This window comes from Anomalospiza imberbis, chromosome 15 (assembly GCF_031753505.1).
Source record: "Anomalospiza imberbis isolate Cuckoo-Finch-1a 21T00152 chromosome 15, ASM3175350v1, whole genome shotgun sequence".
Classification (NCBI taxonomy): domain Eukaryota; kingdom Metazoa; phylum Chordata; class Aves; order Passeriformes; family Viduidae; genus Anomalospiza; species Anomalospiza imberbis.
The window spans coordinates 14598966-14613553 of record NC_089695.1 but is presented as its reverse complement, the minus strand read 5'-3'; the positions used below and the strand labels follow the sequence as shown (position 1 = coordinate 14613553).

Genomic DNA, 14588 nt, shown 5'->3' with positions numbered 1-14588 from the left:
TTGAAGAGAAATAGGTGCGTGCGTGATGGGGAGGTGAAGGTCGAGGAATAAAAGGCCAGGAGAGAATGTAGTTTTGTGTTGCTTTTCTCTGAGCAGAGACACAAAACCTCACAGCCAGGGGGAAGCTCAGGTCCTTTCACACTCCTTTGTGGCTGCCTGTTCCTGGGGTGCTTTCAGGTGTCCCTTGAATTTAGCTCTGGAACCTGTTGGGGTTGTGGGGCTGCCCAGACAGTGCCTGGGGGATGTGGGGTGCCTGTGGCAGACAGAGGGGACGTGGCCTTGCTCATGCCACTGGGCTCTCTGGGCTTTGCCTTGTTGCCAGGTCCTTCCTGGACAAGGAAAGAGCTTCAGGCACCTGGAAGACCAACAGCTGAACCCATCAACTTGGTTAAAAATGCTGCTGCAGGAACTGCCACAGGTACAGAGGCAAGGACAGGAGACATTGGGACTCCAATGTGATCAAAATGACAACTGAGGTCCCTCCTGATTCTAGGGAGTAGTGGTCAAACAGAAACCTGCTGATGCCCACTGGAAGGTGAACTGCTCTGTTGCCAACTCCAGATGAGGCTCCACAAGTGTGGAGTTGTTCAGGGGAGGCATGGATACAACATTAGGTTGTAGACTCTGCGTTGGAGACAATTTAATTTATGTTGGAACTCATCAGCATCAGTCTAAAAGGCTGCAGCAGCATAGCAACAAGCTTGTTAATTACTAAGCAATTATTTTACTCAACTTTTAGACCAAGGGGATACCCAAAATATCCGCATCTGTTTCATTTTGAGTTCTTATTGTTCCTTCCATGCTGTAGCTGAGGTTATTTTGCAGCAGCTGTCAGTCATAGCAGTAACAACTTCCACAGCAGCAGCAGCAGCAGCTTCCATTTGGCAAGCTCAGTTCACAGAAAGGGCTGTGATGGAGTGGAAAGGGTTTCTTTCTTAATATCCTCTTCCCCTAGGATAGACTATTTTGCCCTCTCCAGCAGAACATGCTTGGATCACACTGCAGAGTTTCTGACTGCTGCTTTTAAACAGGTATATCTGTTTGTTTCTATCAACACATTTCAGCTCCTCTGGCATGCTGTCTCTGCAGCTCTAATAGAGACACTTCACATGTAAGAGGGTCACACGGTGATCCTCACGTTCACTTCCATTCTATCACCATGTTAAATTGAAACAATGTGTGTGCATCAGACTTCTGCAGTGCAGGGAAGCTGCAGCATCCACAAGTTTTGTGGTGTGATGAAACTAATGATTTGGATTTTATTTTCTTGGTGCCACATTCAGCTGGTAAACTCCTGAAAATGCACCTTACCTCATTTTCTCTCTGTCTTTTTACCTCTCAAGAGCTTTCAGCAACAGATCTACTTTCATGCTGGAAAAAAAAAGTAATTCTATCAGTAATTTATGGAAATTAGAAAACTGATTAGCATAAAGCTTCTACTTGTGATAGTGGGGTTACAAAAGTGGGTTGATAGGTAAAAATGATCTCCTTAGTGATAATTAACTTTGATCTCTTAAATAACTGTTAACTTTCATAAAGAAGGAGAGTACAAATGACATTTGCATCATGGCAACTGTAAAAAGGCAGAACATAACTTTCATTGGAGATTACATGATAAGCTCTGTTCTCACAGAAAATATACTCATTTCAAAGCAAAATGACATGAATTGTCAAGGACTGTTGGGTTTGTTCCTATATGCTGTGCTACCCTGAGTGCACTGAGATGAGACATTGCATATGCTTGTGTGAACAGCTCTGTACAGCCATGTAAATGATATGTATTTATCTACAAGGAAATGACAATGCACGCTCTGCTTAGCACTTCTATGGGACCATTCATCCAAGGACTCCCAAGTCCTTTATAAACATTAATTCATTCTGACTACTATGTGGCTGTGAGGAAAGTAAATATTAGTCTTATTGCAGTTTTATTGGGAAATGGAGAGACACAGCAGCTAAGAGACTCACTCAAGGTCAGTAGATTACAGCTGCAGTGCTGAGCCTCTGGGTGTGTGTGCAGGGGTGGCCTCCAGGCACAGCACTGGGCAGGAGAGCTTCATTCTCTGAACTCTGCTCCAGGGAATTTTGAAAATTCTCCAGCCAATATTTGTTTCTGAACAAATTCAGTGCCTGTTTGAGGCAGGACAGTCTTGCCACCTTTGTTTTAAAAGTGAGAAACCGAGGCAAAGTAGGAAAAAAAATCAGAAGTTCTGACTAGACATGAACATCCAGTTTGAGAAATCAAGGGCCCACCAGTTTTAACCAGCAGACTCCCCCAGTCTGCAGTTCCAAGCTTAAGCCAAAAGACAAGCAGTTGTATTGAGTTTTATGGACTTTATTAGAAACCAAGACTTCAAAACTGAGGCATAAAATCCCACTTGAATTTAACATGCAAGCAAAAGAGAATTTTTGAAGCCCAGTGTACCAGACAGTAGTTGTGAGTAGCCATGAATCCTCTCAAGATGGATCTCAGAAAGATTTACACATTGCTGGGGTTAAGGTAAATTAAGTGTAAACCAGAAGTTACTTATGAAATAAAGAGAGTATCAAGAAATGCAAAATTAAAATATCATCTTGAGATATAAATCCTTAGATCTGTGCAGCCTCTGAATTTTCCTATTCACGGAAATCATCTTAGAACCTTTCTTGCACACCTAAAGCTCCTGGCACACTGACTTGTTGCAAAGAAACCACTGAAACATCTCAATATTTTTCTTCACTGGCTCCTCCAGACACCGAGTATGCTGGCCACTCTCTGAATCATTTTATCCTGTCATCTCTCTGCCTTTGATATGCATGAAGTTAAAGGGAAATGGCAGTTTCCTAACTTCTATTTCCACCCAATGTCATGGGAGAAAGGAAGGGAAAAAAATCACTTTTTTTTTAATGCAGCTTTTAAAATAGAAAAGAAAAAAAAATTTACAGCTCTTAATAGGCCTCCCTTGCAATTTAAAAACTGATTTTCAGAAGCTCATATATTCAAATCTCCAAAGTCTATTTGAAGGCACATCTGAAGGTGCACCCTGCAACCTGTGTGTAGCAAACTCTTTTGAATCTTGTCCTTGAAACAAAAATTAGTGCCCCATGGGAGCTCAGCAGTGTAGACAACCACTAACTGCAGAATGACTGAAAGCAGAGCTGAGAGTCCTTGCAGCTGGGAGGGAGAAGGGGATGAGAGAGCGAGGGAAGATGAGAAACCCTTCAGGAGCCATTTGGGAGACACTCACTGGGAAGAAGAAAGAAAGACATGCACTAAAAACAACAGAAACACAGGTGGAAATGGCCTACTGGGAAATCAGGCTGTCAACAAACAAAAGCCGAAGGCCAGAAAGCAGTTTCAGTAGCAGCCCCTGCTAACAGGGCTTCAGTGTTCAGTAAATAAATTAGCAGCAGGTTTGACTGTTTGGAAATTAGTAGTGACATGATGAAAGTAGCAAATGACTTGCTTTTATCTGGAGTGGAAGCACTAAACTTCCAAAGAAATCCTTGCCTGTATCAGGAGAAGCAGAGATACTTATATCAGCTTAGAGTTGAAGAACAATTACATCAGAAAAGTTTCATTTCATTTATCAAAGGCTCAGAACTTCATTTGTAACTGAAGAAACCTGTGTCCCTCTTGGCTGCTTCTGACAGCATCTCTCCTTTGAATAGTTTATAATTTTGGAGGTAAAAATAATATAGGTTGGGTAGAAAGACAGAGGCCTGAATGTTAAAAAAAAAGATGTAGAGCTGGGACATTAGATCAACTCTTCAATTATTGCAAACTGGGAAAACTCCTTTGGGAGAAACTCCTGTGATTTACTTCTGTGAGAATCTGATTCTGTTTAATTAAATGGGAACTAAATGAGGGGCTGAATAGTAAACACTTCAGCACGTGCTTAAACATTCAGCAAGTGCCAAAGTCCTATTGATTCCATTGAGATACAATTTGCTTAAGCACTCCTCCCCTGTAAGGGCTCTGACTGTACCAGGCCTCAGTTACTGGAGCTGAATGTTTATCATGTCAGAGGAGTTAAGAAGGGGCTCTTTTCCCACATCCTCATTGCTTAGGAAGACAATTGGATAAGGAGTATTTGCTCCAAAGTGAGCAAATATTTACGTAAGCTGTGCTGAGTGTGCTTGATAAGGCGACAGGTCCAGGGGGGAGTTGGCACTGGCAGAGCACAGCCGGGATGTCCTGGGTAATTCTTTGATCTGGTGGGTCCATTCTACTGTCCCAGTGTGTGTGGGTCCACTAAAACTTGAAATAGGAACTCAGTCCTCCTCACAGACACTGCCTTTGAGAAAGGGAAACAGGCACTGCTGTATCTGCTGTCCACCAGTGTGGGAGCTGGACCTGGTGTGTGGTAATGCCATTAAATGATCAATCTAAAGTATCACAGGACATGGAAATGGGCATGATGCCAAGAGAGCTTATGCAGCCTCAGCACTGGAGGTGCTCAAGACTTTACTGAGAACAACCCTGACCAATCTGATCTAACAGAACCTGTTCTGAGCCAGGGCTTGGACCAGGTGACCTTCCATCCTAAATTATTCCATGATTCTATAGAAATAAAACCTGACAGAAATGGCCAAGATTATGTGGAAGCATGTAATAGCTGGTACAGGCCTGTGAAAGGAAGCTCAGGCCCAATTATACTGAGAAATTAATTAATTAAGGCAGACATAACATAGGTGGATTTTTAGTAAATTGTTAGTTTTGTTCTACCCATGAGCTCAATAGGAAAGCTGGAATTGCATAGCCTGCATAATAACACAATAAGGTAGGCAAAAATCTATCCAACAGCTAGGAGCCAATGACTTATCATCAATGGCTTTGTGTCAAAAGAGAGGGAAGTATCAATTGGTCTCCCATGGGGATTGATACCGGAGCCTGTATTAATCAATATACTCATTAACAGGCCAGAGAAGAATGTAAATTCAACAGCCACTGGATCTGGAGAAGATACAAAGGAATTGTGGGGATGTGGCAAAGGAGGTAATGGCAGATAAGAAACAGGCTTGTACTCAAACCATGTGTAGATTTCATCAGATGAACGAGCAACATTTAATATTTGTTTATTCAGGGAAGAATTTTAGAGAACATCAATATAAAATTCAGTGGGGATAGTGCCTAAACCCACCCCTTCTCAAGGGCCCCAGGTTAATCAACTGCTTATTTCTCAAACCATTGCAAAAGGATGAGGAAAGGTATGAGTTTGAATCCATTAAAAGTCCTGCAAGATCACATGTTAAATTACCATTTAACAATTTGCTTGGTGTCAGGGGTGAAATACCGTAGCCAAATGTCACAAGATATTTTGATTAAAAAACATTAGGAGGGTCACTAAAATTCTGTGAAGACTGTGTTCAATCCTAACCTATGTGCTTCACACTGATTAAAGAGATTTAAGTGTGTGGCAGGTGAAAATTGCACCAATGATGACAATGGAACGGGACAAGATTTGACTACTTGTGGTCTTCCATGGAAGGTGATACATGTAAATCTTCTTCTCCCTCATCTTCTCAAACCCTCCTCATTTTCTGCATCTCCTCAACACGTAGTCCTGGGTTTGGATGTGTGCATCCCCCTCTATATGCATGTATATCTAAATTTGCTCTAAGATCACGTTGGTGAAGGTGTGACTGAGCTGACCCAGTTGATAGCTATTAAGCCCAAACGAATTGCCACATTCATCTAAAGTGTCTCCTGTATGACACAGGTCAGAGCATTTCCCTGCATGGGTATCTCAATTTTTGGTTATTAGAAAATATAGCGAGAATTTATTCCATAGATCAAGCCCTCATTTGTTGGAGAATGCATGGCCTCCCTTGCCCAAATGTTGATAGTGGGTTTATACATTCTCAATCTGAATTGGCTGTTGTAGCTAGCTTGTATCAGAATTTTTTCCCCTCACATAGCTACCCAGCGTTACCATTCAACTCCATAATGCATGATAACTATCATTTTTATAAAATATGCTTATAAACCAGGAACTTCTATTACTCTCATTTAAACCCATGAAAACTCCCATGGACGTTAGTGCAAGCAGGACCTGATATTTATTCATCGAAAGCTGGAAGCGTGTGATGGAAAATCAGAAATCTTTTAAGCCACAGGTTCTTAAGGGTATGTTGTGTGGTGTTTACTGTTCAACACATCAGAGCCTCATGGCCATATTAGTTGTATGAATGGGATAAGATTACTTGGGCAATTTTCCTCTACATTAGAAACAAATCACAGCTAAACCTCTGCTGGCTCCATACATTTTAAATTCCCATTTTCCCTCACTAGAACAGAAAAATAAATACATAGATAGCTGACCAAACTTAGGAAGTGTTCAAAGCAATCAAGTGCAAATTCCCTCCTGTTAAAATGTGAACGAAACAGAAAACCTTTGACTGAGAGGTAACTTCAGAGATAAGTAGTTAGATAGATGCTATAGACAACAAGACACAAACAAATTAAATCTATTCCACTGAAACAGTGATATAATTTCCCTCCAGAGACTAAGACTGACAAAATAAACAAAGAAATAACATGTTTCTTAAGTTGTGAAATGTGACAGTCAATGGCAGATAGCAAAACAAAAGTGCTACAAGTTCTTAGTACAAGCATGCTGTTCAGAGACAAAGCAGCTCTAGTTTCCTTTGGCTTGGACTAACAATCATAGTTTTTCACACTTCTTTCTTCTGAGGCTTTTCATCCTCTTTCCAGCATGGTTTTCCAGTTTAGGAAACACACTGTGTTTATTTTGAGGGACAGAATGATGGTGGAAATTAGCACATCTGGGAAAGGCAGGGCTGTTGGTCTGGGGCTATAATGACACCCCTGAAGGCCCAATAAAATGTGCAGGGATGTGCTTCACTTTGGCTTTGATGGTAGATAAGACCTTGCTGAACATTGAGCACAGGCTGCAGAGCTTTGAAGGTACATTTGGTGCCTTCATTTGAGGGCACGTTTGAAGGACATCATTGTTCAATTTTAAGTGTTGTAGATCTGGTGACAAAGAAGGGAGCATTGGTCCACCAGCAGCTTGGTCTTCAGGAGATTCTGCCAACTGGATTGCCAGGCTTTTCACAGTGGCAGAAACCTTTGTAAGGTTTCAGGGCAGTTCTGAGACTCCAGAGCAGTTCTGAGACTCCTGAGATTATTTCAGATGTCCAAAAGAAGTATCCTCAAAAAGAGAGAGTAAGAGAAGCCTCAGGCACTACTGAGATGGCCATACTATAAAAGCAAGCTCTAAAGATAGAAGCAGAGGCATGAACTTGCCAAGGTGCAGTACGGCGCTAATTTTCATGTTACTCATAGCAATCATTTTTCCATGAACAATCTGTATATGTCACAAATATCTCACTTATTCCCCATCCTTCATATGCACATAATAATCCTTTCACTTTATTTTAGTTGATAGTTTGCCTTTAAAATGTCAGGTCTTTTCCCCTCTAAGTTGCAAATTGCTTTTGTACCCAGAAGTTTGTCACGGGAAATATTTTAGCTCAGAGTCATATGAAGGAAAATGGATCCTTTCACCCCAGCAGATGGTCAGAAACCAGTCCAGGTCTCAAACTTCCACCTCTTAATTCCTGAAGATGGGATTCATCTCCAGAAGTCTAACTTTAAACACCTGATTTAAACAGCTTCCTTCCTCTTTGCAAGTACAGTTCCAATGGGCACCTCACCTGGCAAATGTTCCCCAACACCTTTACTTCAGCCTAAAGGAGTTGCCAAGATCCCCCAGGAGGATCCTGTCACGCAAGACTAACCCCTGACTCATAGCACTGGACCATGTCTCCTCTCACTACTTGAAGAAGAACCTGGTCTCTGAATGCCCAAAAATTCAAAATTGCCCGTTACCCTGAAGAAGGTATTTTGGACATAAAAACAAACACAGAGCACAAAATTCAAAGCAATGAAACCACCAGGCTGGTGGAAGGAAGGTGAGAGTGTAGCCAGCAGGTTCAGCATTTTGTGGATGAGTGGTGGTCCAACATACATTCAAAGAGCCAACGTTGGGCCTTGGAGTGGTGTGAGAGATGTTGCATGTTTTCAATCAAAAGTTTTATGATAAAGCTGCATGGTGGTCTCTAGGAAATTATGAGGTTTAAAAGTGGTGGAACTTTCTTCAAGTTTTTGGGGCCGTGGCAGTGCCAGCCAGGTGAGCTATCAAAGAACACTCTCTTTTTATAGCCCTGGAGAGAGTGGCTCCTGCCCACTATAGTGCAAACCACACAACAGCCACTCAGGAAATAATATTCTGGACTCATTTTTCAAGGGTGCTGAGTCCAGGTGGCATCCCCGAGCTTTGGTGGAGCAATTTGAGTAGGCAGCATCCTGGGATCCCCTGGCTTACCAGGCTGTTCCTTCTGCCACTAAAGAGCACCCACTGTACACTTAAACCAGACTCTCTGAGTGTGTTCTGCAGCCTATTTCCATGTTAAGTAGTAGTTCTGAATTACATAATGCCACATTTCTCTCCAGCCCTCATCTGATAACAATAACAAGCTCTGTATCTTAGAGACTTGCACATTTATGTTGGCACTGTTGGAAATACTAACACGAGCTTGAATCTCTTCTGTGTTCTCAAAGACCAACAAACACCATTCATTTCCTACAGATTAGTTTCAACCTAACAAGCGTTTTGTTGAGCCCCAAAGAATAATTCATTTATTTAGATAATGCTGATTGCTCACTTATGAGCGGCAGCTCATTCAGTAAGAAACAGACTGTTATAGCTCAGTATTTTTTAGAAGAATGAGGGGAAAAAAAAGCCTCAAACAGCAACTTGAGGGTTGTATTTAATGCTCAAAAGACAGCACGTCATTATGATAAGCGGATCTATTGCTGTGAATAATGGAGAAGGTTTAGTCACACAATGGTACAGATACAATTAGAATAAATATTTAAAGGCATGTTTTGCAAAGCTGGAGCATGTTCTAACCCCCCCTCCCCCCCAGTCCAAGGACTCAGTGCCATCACAGCACAGGGTGTGTATTGCATCAGTATGCCAGGGGCAGCCATGCGGAAGGGTTTTTGCAGAATACATGAGATTTATGCAATAGGATGGGCAGAATTATCCCCTGTTGGAAGCAGAGGAGGGGCTGTTCTGCACAGCCACAAACCCCCCACTTCCCAAAAGGGCAGGTCCTCCCCTCTCCACCTCTCCAGCCTGCCCACAAGCTCACCTTTTGGGTCAGGTATGCAAGGCTCACGCTGAGAGCATGGCGTGAAGCCAGGCTGTGGTGTGCCAGGGCAGGCATGTTTCCCTCTGGGGAGAAACGCTCAGCCAACTTGGAGGGGAGGATTCAGTGAGAGCAGAAAAAGAGGCATTTGCTGCACTTTCTCTGTTCCAGCAACTCCTGTGCCAGATGTATTGGTCATGGGCCAGTCAGCTGCACTGAGCTGATGGGACCGAGCAGCCAGAGAGGAGCTGCAGGGAGAGTGGGGCTGCCAGCACTGCAAAGATCAGGAGTGTTATGGGCTCCAAAGGCCTGTTAGCCCCCAGTAAATCTGTCTGGCATTTACCCCTTCCTTCTGCATCCTGAGTTTCCTGTTGCTGGAGGGTGGGGTACTCACTACAATGACAGCACGATGGGCTCTTAGAAAATATCTGTGTTTCCCACGGAGGCCTTATTACAATGGCACTTAATGATCCATAAGATTTAGCAAACACACCAACTCATTTTGTATGAAAAATTGGAACTGAAAACTGGACTAAAATGGAAACCTCAAAGGGAAATTTATTTATGAGTGAGGAAAGCATGAGTGCAAAGGAGAGTGCCTGTACTACTGTACAACTGGGAACAGAGAGTGATCGCAAAGGAAAAGAAAGAGAATTAAAAACATAATTGAGAAAAACAGAACTTAAATACAACAGTGAGAGAACCTAGCCTATTTTCTTCAAGGTTTACTCTTTTAAAGGGTGGCATTACTATTGCTAGCACAAGGAATAGGCTTCCTCTGAGATAGAAAAACATTTGAATTTTTTTTCCCCCTTTTTATTAATCATCAGTGGTGTGGGGAGGGGGAAACCCCCTGGGAATTCAATGACAGGAAAAAAAAAATGGCTTGTGAAGTCAGACTCAGTTTGTGTACCTAAAAAGCAATATGATTGATTTGCAAAAACCTCTAGCTTCACAAAGTTCTTCCATCTCTAATGAGAACTAACAGCATTTTTGTCCAGCTTCCCTGCAAAATATTGTTCTAGTGCTGAATCCATCAACAAAAATGGCTAAGCATTAGCTTTCTTAATGGCCTCTGGTTTCACTTGCCAGCAGCTGCAGATGGAGCGGGGTAAGCAGGGCTAGGGCTGCATTGTGCTGGTCTGCTGCAGATCTCAGCTGCAATTTGCTGGTTTAGAAGTAAGCCCAAATAGTGGCTTTTTAGTGCATTCTGAACACAGCTCTGCTTCAAAATCACAGAGTGTTTCTAGCTCTGGGAAGGCACAAGAGGCTAATGGTAGCACAAGTTAATTCATGTAAATTGTTACACTAGTGAATTTTGAGGTGAAGTAGAATCAACAAAGGAAGGAAAAAGTAAAGGAGGAAGCTGTGGTAAGAGGCTTGATAATGATAGCAGAAGTTGTGATTTTTTTTTTCCTTTTTATATCTTCTTTGAGTGTGTGATTACAAAAAATCCCTCACCTCTACCTGCCTGCAAGAAAATACAAGCTTCTCCCTCTCTCCCTGCTGGCAGAGCACCTACACAGCACACACGAGGTATCTCGATGCAAAAGTCCCAGTGAGGAACCTAAACAGGCTGCAGTGTCCATATTTGTGCTGCACCTTCTTGGTCATCAGCCTCCTGGTCTGCACAGGAGACCTCTCCCTCCCACCACCTCTTCGAAGGGAAGTGTGATACAGCTCTACTTGGCTCCCAACCAAGCTTCCAGGTGAACTTGTTACTTCCATAGCTTTTAACCCCAGAAGGAACAGCTGGAAGTAGTCTGGTAAAAGAACCCTGATTTTTCAAGGTTTTTCTGCTCTACTTTGAAAACCCCTGAGATTAAGACTCTTTAGATCAAGTTTGAAGAAGAAGTAAAAGCCTGGGGACTGATCTGAATTTAGGTGAACGTCTAGGACCTTGTGAAATTTTCATGTTCAGTCACAGCCCAAACAATTTTCCATTTAACCGTGGGCTAAATAAACTTGACTTCCCCTCACTATGCACTGGGACTCCATTTTTTTCCCAAAACTACATATTATGAAGGGGACTTCTGGGCAGCTGAGACTGACAGGATGAATTTAATCTCAGAGCAAAGAACAGTAATTCTAATATCTGATAGTAAACACAGAGATGGCTAAATATCCCTCAAGAGCTAATATCTAAACATCCTTCTTTCACCTTTATCAGGATTTCGGAACAAGAAATCAAAATAGTAATCTCCAAAGAATTTGTTACCTGCTTATTATAAAAGTGTTTTAGGAAAGAGACTCTTTACTCACTCAACAACTTCTGGATTGTGAAACAAAATAGGAGGGAGAGAAATCTGTTTGAAATGTCAATTATAGATGGTTCATTGCAGTGCCAGTCCTTTTAGAAGGCACTCATGTTTTGCAGTCTTCATTAGTCTGCTCAGATATTTTTGCACCCCTTGAAGAACCTCACACTGATGCAGTCACAAAAAGCCCCATTTCAGCAGTGAAGGACCCTTACAAAACAATTGTAAGAAATGAAAGTGGGTTTATGCTACAGACACGGGACATACAGCAGTTGGCACTGTGTCTGTGTTACGGAAATAAAAGACAATGGACAGTACAAGATAACAGTTCCCAACCATTATTGAACTGAACTTCATGCCAACATATTGCATTCATGGGGAACCTAAACTGAACACATTGTGGGAGGCACATTTCTCTCTCTCTCAGGATTTTTCATAAAGGTACACAGAGAGAAATGAAAGAGAAAACAATTTCTATTTCTGCTTCTTGTTTTTCTCTTGTGGAATGTGTTTGGAGAATTGTTTACCTAGAGTGATGGCTTGGTTGGATCATGGTGGATTGTTTGGACCTGGTGGCCAATCGGACCCACCTGTGTCTGGACTCTGGAGAACAGGGTCACGAGTTATTAGTGGTTAGATATGATAGAGAAAGTAGCATGTAGTTTTTAGTATCCTCTTTTATATAGTATATTAATGTATTATAGCATAATTATAATAAAGAAATCATTCAGTCTTCTGAACTAAGTCAGACATCATCATTCTTCCCATTGGGTTCGCCGACATCTACAACACATCATAGAAAGTTTTGCTGTGCCAGAGAGAATTTAGGAATTTGCAGCAGGTTTGGCATGGGTAGCCCTGGGATGTGATGGAAAGGATTTGGCATCACCCATGGGATGAGCACTGTGCAAGTAAATTTCATACTTGTGATACCAATAGCACCACTCTTCCTTTGATACGAGCTTTTGAACTCCTCTAACACCAAACAATTAATCAAGGAGAAGAATACATACATATTTCCACATTTCTGCTATTAAAGTATGCAGATATGTTTGTAGCTTGTCATACTGAGTCAAAAATTAAGTATGTTTTCACTGCTCAGCAGAACAACATCATCAATAAAAAGCTGTATGGAAGTTTGAAAATGCATATAAAAGAGTTGACAATTGTTGAAAAAAGCAATTGAAAGCAAAAATGCAATAAACAATTTATCAGTAATCAAAGAGAGCATTATTATAGTGTCACTGGTATCTCCTGCACTAAATTTGTTTCTCTAGCAGTTATGACATGCCAAACTTAATATACTTATATTACTTTCATTATTAGATGACTACTAAAGTAGGAAACATTGAAGTCTTGACAACATAGTGTGGGACATGCCTCAACAACAAAATATTACATTTTGGTATTTTACGTATCATATAAAATGTGTAGATCATTTGAATGTCACATCTGTTGGCTTTTATTTTTTCAAGTAAAATCCCAGAAGAATTTCTAAGAGTTTGTGATGAATGTACTTTTGTACCTGTTGTCTGTGTAAATCCACATTGGTAAAAATAGCATCTGTTCTAGAGAAAGAATTCTACATGCCCACAAAGTTTTAGAACAGATAGAAATAGGAGGTAAAACTTGTTCACTCCTTATTTGAAGTGTTCCTTCTCAGCCCCCAATTGTTAAATATCGAAGTGAAGGAGTTCCTGAAACATTGATAAGAAGATGAAAATCATTCCCTAATTTACAGTGAATTGTGCTAAAATCCACGTTGATAGACAGTTTGCTGTAGACCTTCATAGTTGCTGAAATGTATGCCTAGTGGTTGGTACCTATCAAAAGGATAATTAGAATAAATGAATATTTAAATATTTAAATTTCCTATGATATGCTTGAAGTGCATTTTCAAAGCATTACCATCAGATTTGAGACACCGGGGCTCAATTGGTCACAAACTCCATGCTGGAGAGTTTCACAGGCTCCCTGCTCCCCACTTCGGCTCGTTAGCAATGGAGCAGCTTTTCTGGGCCATGGTGTGGCTGTAACCAAATCCAGCCTGCACGGGCCCTTCTCCCCGGGCCTCTGAGCATCCCCTTTGGCTGACCTTTGGCAGCCACGGTGGAGAGGAGACAAAGGGAAGCAGTCCTGAGTTGTAGAGAAGAAAGGAGACATTGAATAGGCTGCATTATTTCTCCAGAGGGCTGGACATCAGAGACATGTGCAAGAATCAATGCTTTCTTTAATAAAGATGTATTTTTTCATAGAGTTAACTAAATTTATCAACAAATGTGTGTGTCTTGTTGTTTGTATATATCTTCCACATCCACCCATACTCTTGAGTTGGTATCTCAGTTTGAAGGGATTTTTATGTTGAATTAAAAGGCCCTGTATAACCACACGTGAGAGGCTCTGTTCTGTGCAACAAAACCAAACAAGGTGTACTCATGATCTGGCAACCTGAGCGTGGCAGAATCTAAACATCCACCTAAGTTTAACAGTTTCTTAATATATGATGAATTAGATTAGCTGTCACAAAGTCCCCTTAGGCTCCGTTAAAAAAAAAAAAAAAAAGTAAAAAAGAGAAAAGAAAGAGCAATCATCAGCAAAAGGAAGAATTTAAATTTTACACTGAATACTTTTCACTGCTTATCTTAAGAAATTATTTGCCTTCTTAGTTACTTGTATTCATCAAGGTGATGTGTGCAGATTGTGAGAATGCCAAACATTCTCAAAAAACTGATGAGTAAGCAAAAAAAGAGCTGCTCTTTAAACCCTTCACAGTTTATAGCCACATTTACATAACATTAAATAAGTCAACAAAGGCATCATTAGCTCCCATTAAAATATGAGCGAAGAAATTTAAACGAACAAGAGAAGCTAATTGGTAAGTAATGTTGTGTATCAAAAATTATGACTATAAGATTCCAAAGTTAATGAGAAGCCCTACAACTGTGTTTACTAAATGTTTAAAAATTAAATTAAAGGTGAATGTGGAGAGCCAGAAAAGTTTTCTTGCTGTTATTTGGGCTGAGTGAGAACTGTGAAGGTTGATGGTGCTCCTTCACATAGTCTGAGAGTCCATGGAGTCACCAGCCCATAATTTGATACCTGTCCATCAGGCAGATGAGGCCTCTTGTTGCCCAAACCCACGTATTTCCAATGAAACAGCCACTATGG

At 41.2% G+C, this 14588-nt stretch overlaps 1 long non-coding RNA gene across 2 annotated transcripts in view; it reads right to left on the bottom strand.

Annotated features, from left to right (window-relative positions):
• LOC137483156 (uncharacterized) overlaps positions 1-14588 on the bottom strand; it is a 110547-nt gene that overhangs the window by 1128 nt on the left and 94831 nt on the right. The window contains exon 3 of one of the 2 annotated variants that reach the window (XR_011004375.1): positions 1312-1371. This is a non-coding gene — a long non-coding RNA (uncharacterized lncRNA). Of the gene's footprint in view, positions 1-6; positions 1372-14588 lie in introns of those variants that run through there. The other variant, XR_011004377.1, reaches the window with a different exon arrangement.